Source organism: Lupinus angustifolius, chromosome LG02 (assembly GCF_001865875.1).
Source record: "Lupinus angustifolius cultivar Tanjil chromosome LG02, LupAngTanjil_v1.0, whole genome shotgun sequence".
Classification (NCBI taxonomy): Eukaryota; Viridiplantae; Streptophyta; class Magnoliopsida; order Fabales; family Fabaceae; genus Lupinus; species Lupinus angustifolius.
In genome coordinates this window covers 4321760-4328570 of record NC_032010.1, presented here as the reverse complement: position 1 = coordinate 4328570, position 6811 = coordinate 4321760, and positions in this window count along the sequence as shown.

Genomic DNA, 6811 nt, shown 5'->3' with positions numbered 1-6811 from the left:
TCCGTAGATTAGATAATCATGTATTACTTGTGCAAATATATGTTGATGATATTCTTCGGATCTACTAACGACATCCTTTGTAAGGAATTTTCTGAGTTGATGCAGGGGGAGTTTGAGATGTCGATGATGGGTGAGCTGACTTTCTTCCTTTGGCTTCAAATTAAACAAATGGAAAGTGGCATTTTCATTCATCAATCCAAGTACTGCAAAGAATTACTAAAGAAGTTCGATATGGAGCAATGTAAATATGCATCTACACCTATGATGTCCACATGTTATCTTGACAAAGATGAAAAGGGAAAAGCGATTAAGGTAACTAAATATCGTGGGATTATCGGATCCTTATTATACTTAACTGTTAGCCGCCCCGATATTATGTTTAGCGTTTGTATGTGTGCTAGATTTCAAGCTTTGCCAAAAGAATCATATTATATTGCTATAAAACGTATCAGGAGATATTTAAAGGTAACTATGAATATGGGATTATGGTATCCTAGGGATGCATCCTTATCCTTGGTAGGTTACTCCGATTCTGACTTTGCTGGGTGTAAGTTGGATCGAAAAAGCACTAGTGGGACTTGTCACCTATTAGGCACTTCCTTAGTGGCATGACATAGTAAAAAGCAAGCATGTGTTACTTTGTCCACCGCTGAAGCGGAATACATTGCCGCTGGCGTATGTTGCGCTCAAATCCTTTGGATGAAGCATCAACTTAAGGACTTTGGGCTCATATTAGAAAAGATCCCTATTAAGTGTGATAACACAAGTGCCATTAACCTTTCCAAGAATCCCGTCTTGCATTCTAGAACTAGGCATATTGAAATAAGGCATCATTTCTTGCGTGATCATGTTATTGTGTGTTAGAATTTGTTGAAACATCTAAGCAATTAGCAGATAATTTCGCCAAGCCCCTCTCACAAGATACTTTCTATATTCTTCGAAGAGAACTAGGAATCCTTGATGAAAAATATCTTGATTGAGCTTATGTTAAATTGCCTTGCATGCCTTATTTGCCTTGTATGCTTTAAAATGAAAACATGTTGAATGTTAACTGTTCCTTGTATGATCCATGATTCTGCATATAAAAGCTTTATATATATATATATATATATATATATATGTGTGTGTGTGTGTGTGTGATTGCTTAAAACTGATATAATAAAAAGTTTGAAATCCCTGCATGCTTTTAAAAAACATCCAAAACGCTGTATCTGATGCATTTAATTGATTAAGGCCATTAGTTAATCGATTACCTGGGTAAAAATTTTTAAAACTGGTATTTTTAACTCAGGTTAATCGATTAAGTAATGTTGTTAATCGATTAACGATATCAGTATATCAGAAACAAAAGCGCTTCTGGGGATTTTTCAAAACCCCATTCATCCTTTTTTCTCTCAAATCTCAGTGGAACAAGTCCAACATCATCTCTAAGCTCTAACCTAGCTCAAACCGAATCACCCCACTCCATTTCCACTCCATAAACCAGCTTCTCCATCTCCAATTTCCAAGAAATTCGTTTTCCCCAAATTGAAAACCCTACCTTAGGTTTCCCTCCATTAAACCTTTATCACGGTTCAGTTTCAATATCAATGGAGAGAGGACGTGCTAAGAGAGTCAAGACAACCACTCATCGTCCATCGTGTGTCCTACAAGCCGTGCCATCTCAACAAGCAAAGCAGGACCGTGGGGGCCCATACTATTTGCTGATTCTTCAAGAAAACCGATTGCTCAAATTTTAGGGGAGGAAACCAACATACATACGGTTCGCAAATTTGACTTGGTTAGCATAACATAATTTCGACTTTCTGCATGGTTTGCAAGCTCAAGGGGTTGTCCCCTTCTTGGAATTAAAAGGTAATATCTACCCTGCTCTAGTTAAGGAGTATTATGCCAACTTTAGATAGAAAGATGGAAAGTATTGGTTAATGATTGCTGGAAAACTGTTTGAGATTAATGAAGACATTTTTATGAACGTGGGTGGTTTATGATGTACTGGTGTTAGTTTAAGTGATTATGGTTGGGTAGACAACAACTCTTTCGATGGTGCTGAAATGTATAAGTCTTGTTTGCGTAGACCTCAGTTATATGTTCAGGGTGATTTAACCAAAGTTGGGTCGCTGTCCGTAGATAAAAGGCTCTTACATTATCTGATTGCCTATATTATGATTCAGAGGAACACAAATCATGCCCAACCTACAGTGAATGATTTGAGGTTCATGTTTGCTGTGAAAGAGAACATAATGATCAACTAGTTTGACGAGATTCTGAAGGTCATGTACAACGTCTCCACTTCATAATCAAGGTTGCTTCCTTATAGTATCTTCATTTCACGAATTATTGATTATCTGCATATTGATGTTTCAGATACTATAGTGGTTGATTGTTCTGACAAGGATCTTTTGATTGGTGAGAGTCTGATTCATAAGATGGGTATATACAAGTACGGAAACACATGGCAATATCAAGAGGACTTTAACACTGTGAATCTGTACCCCTCTAGTAAGGATGATCAAGATGATACTCAAGAGCCATTTTCTGCTACTCAGGGGGAGTCTTCTGGTCATGCATCACAAGAACCAGCTTTCGAACAAGCCTACTTGGATCATACGAGTATACTCAGGGGGAGTCTTCACTTTCAGTCTCTGAAGGACTCATATCATACGGATCTGGAGAATTTTGAGGAGCGTCAAAATGCTTATATTGACAACTGTGAATACCCAATTTTGTCCGGCCCAAAAATACTTCAAAAAAACCAATTTTTCAATAAATATTTTTTACACAAATTTCATCAACTCAAATATATATTTTATATGAATCCGATTAGATTCCATGAATTGATTTTTGTTAGAAAGTGGGTAATCAAATCAAATAAATGAATTCATTAGCACTTAATGAATTTTATTTCAATTGATTCCAAAGTAAATTATTTCCAGCAAATAAAGAGATAAAGGAGATATGAATATTTAATGAATGATCCATCATAATGACATATATTTAATCCATTTTTCATAGATTTGAATTTTGAAAGATTTGGGTGTTGGTTGATTTTTTTTTGCAATTTGGCCATGTGCTGGAATTAAATACATTGATTGAGTATGAAAATTTGGCTATTAAAACTTGCATTTAAGTGTGATAAAAATCAGATTGGGAATTAGAAAAAAAATCATAATCCCTTAATGTTCTCCTAGAAATTAATTGGTGTTCATATGGTTTTGGCTATAAATAGATGAGGTCTTCCCTTAAGAGACGGGGGAGAAAAAGCCAAAAATGCTCATACCATTTTTTCTTTCCTAACGGATCCACAATCCCCCTTGATATAAACCAAGGGGGGCAACCTATGATTGTGGAGGACAATCTTACAAGTAAGAGAGCAACTTTGAGTCCACATTCTTGGAAGGAAATGATAATATTTTTAGTTATTATTTTCAATAAATTGAGATTTTATTCTCATGGGTAGTCTTAGGATTTGTTTTAGTCTTAGGATTTATTTTAATAATTATCTAAGTATTTTATTTAGTTTCATTAAAATCATGTAATATGAGGGATGGAAATGTATTTATTTCCTTGTAACATGGTCCAATAGTGGCCAAGGAATTATGTACTAGAAGGGCACGTGGAAACATCATAAAAATCGTGCATCCACCTTTGAAAGGCCATGAAGACACAATAAAGTCTTACCTATTTTGGAAGAGCGGGATCTTCTAAGGCAAATACCAAGGGCTCATCAAACCATGGAATTTGTTTCCTAATCCAAACAAATCAGATTGGAATGCAATCAAGGAGGTCCAAAACTTTCCATATATTAGGATGGCGTGTAAAGGCAAGGGAATCCATTCAAAAACTTCCCTTATCAATTCAACTCAGATTGGAATGCCATCAAGGAGGTCCAAAACTTTCCTTATGTGAGGATGGCGTGTAAATGCAAGGGAATCCATTCAAAAACTTTCCTTATTCAAGATTAGCACATGTGGGATTTAGGCCAAGGCAATCAGAATTCAAATCTTCTCCAAATCATGAAGATAATGGCAAGCTTTAAAAACTTACCAAATTGAGATTGACACATGTGGGAATTCGGCCAAGCAACTACAACACCCAAGCAACTGAATTCTCTTATTAAGAGGGCTTGGTACACGTTTTCTTTGAGGAAGAAACAAAAGGAAAGTAGCCAACCAAGAACAGCCCCATATGGAAAGAATTTCATGAGCATTAATCCTCATCAAAGTGCTCCACACGTTTTTTATTTGAATCAATAAGGTAGTTGAATGCAAATCAATGTAATTTACTCACTCATTCAAGCTGAATCAAGGCTTGGCCTATATGTAACCGAATTGCCTTATGAATCAATTCAGATTTTGTTGGAAATATTCCATAGCTAGTGAGTGCATTCCTCCTAGTGTTCTTGGTTGAACCAAGACCCTTTTTCTTATCAAGGTTCCTTTCCTTGTGGCGAAATTCCTCAGGCTTATCAAGCATCTAGCTTATGGCGCCTCCACCCTTCATTCTTATCCATTTTCTTTTATCCAAACATAAAAATACAAAATACAAAAATATATATACAAATTCGTGCCTATATACAATACACTTATTCCATATACATTTCATCCCATTTTCATACACAAAAAATGTTGACATTGATAAAAATTCTATTCCACGAGTCCAATTGAGTTTCAGGAAAGAACGATCGGCAAAGAAAGCAAACCACTCAAGAAAGCAAACCACCCCCTGGAGGTTCACATCACCCTTAAACATCATCTTCCATACACAAAATATCTCATCCACAACAACCACAAAATCTCTCATCCACACCAACATCAACAATCAAACAAATTCACTCATCAATCATTTTTTTACTCTCAACATTACCTTTCATACAACAATCCAAAATCATCCCACCAAAAATCATACCACCAAAAACAATAATCATCATTTAACAATGCCAAAATTCGTATATTGTCATCGAGTCTTGAGAATAATTGTTGAGTCATTGGAATCACACAGGCCCAATGCATACATGGACGTGTTGAGTTGGTCTAAACATTCTCTGTGACTGTGGGTCTTTATTCTTAATTAAAAGATGTTGATTCATGGGTCCAGGTAAGTTCAATTTCTTACATCTATCTTTTTTTTTTGTTCATCACCTCTACTTTGTTTCATCTACATGTGTAATAAATTTGATAATGATATGTCATATAATTATTGTATTTGTAAAAAATATTGAAACCACATTTCCACAATTTTAAGATATGAGATGCGGTATCGGACGTAAAGGCTATGCTTCGCTCATATTAAAAAACGGTTTTTTTAATAAAAAAACAAAAAATGTAATTTCTTAACTAAGTTTTAATATGAGATGCGGTATTGGACATAAGGGCTATGCTTCACTCATTTTAAAAAAATATAGTTTAAATTTTAATTTTTTTTAAGAAATAAAATCAACCCAACAAATAAATTTTTTCTACCTAAAGAACTACGTAAGCCTTGATTCCCGTAATAGGGATACGTAGGACCGGAGTCATTCTTGTCAGGCACAATAATAAAATCAAATTTTTTTCTTCATAATAATTAATTAATTAATCACACAATTAAATAAAATAATAATAACATAACTAATAATCCATGCAATATAATAGGGTAGCGTTCAAACGGGCAACTAGGGTGCTAATACATTCCCTAGGGTGTAACCGACTCCCGAACCTGGATATTAAAGTCCAAGGCCCAATGGGATTGGGCCAAAAGATTTTTCTACATTTTTTGACTAAAAAATGTAGTGGCGACTCTAATGAGGTCGTGCAGTCGAAAATCAGGGCGCGACAGCCATTACCAATCCTTTAGGAATTATGTTCAAACAACTGATGACTCACAAAATAGAAGGTTGTGTGCTGAGTTCAACAAGCTGAGTACCCTCATTAAGGATGGTGGTAGCTCGATGATTCCTGACAACGAAAGCCCTCCATCTCATCCCTAGTTAGGAGGCCTTAGAGCTTTAGGTTTATCTTTCCTAGTTTATGGACCTTGTTGTTTCCTTGTTCCCTCTTGAGAACTTATCTTTTATTTCATGCTTTTTGATTTCATATGGATTGTAATAACTCTAATCTTCTGCTGAATTACTGCTTCAAAATTTGACAATGCTTTATATGATTTCAAATTATCTTAATCATGCTTGAATGTTAATTATGTTGCAAATAGTATACTCTTATGTTTAATGGATCCTGATCATGTTTGGTGTAAGCATCAATATTGAATGCTTATGCATGTTGCTAAATGCTCAAATATGTCAAATGCTTAATCATTCCATGCTTAATTTCAGTAAACATAGACTTTCATGCAATTAAAATTGTTTTGTTGTTGTTTGTTGTCCATTTAATCGATTAAGCCATGTTGTTAATCGATTAAATGATGTATAAATGTGCATTTGTTCAAGCTTCTTACAGCTGATTGATTGATTAATCGCCCAAAATTAATTGATTAATTACACTTTGTCATAACTCTAATAACTCTACTGACTTTTGATTAGAATTGAATACTTGTATCTTTTTGATAATGTCAAAAGGGGGAGAAAGGTTGCTTGTTGTGTTAAATGTATTTTCTAGGTTGTAATAGCTTTTGCAGGTTGTTGTATATAGCTTCCATAATATAATTGCTTACCTAAGGTTGTTGTATATAGCTTCCATTATGCAAAATCATCCTCAAGCTAATTCATCAAACGTTTCAAACTATTTTGATGTTGTATTTGTCATCATCAAAATGGGGGAGATTGAAAGTGCAAAGTGTCAAGGATAGCACTAGCAATGCTTTGCCTATATTTTGATGA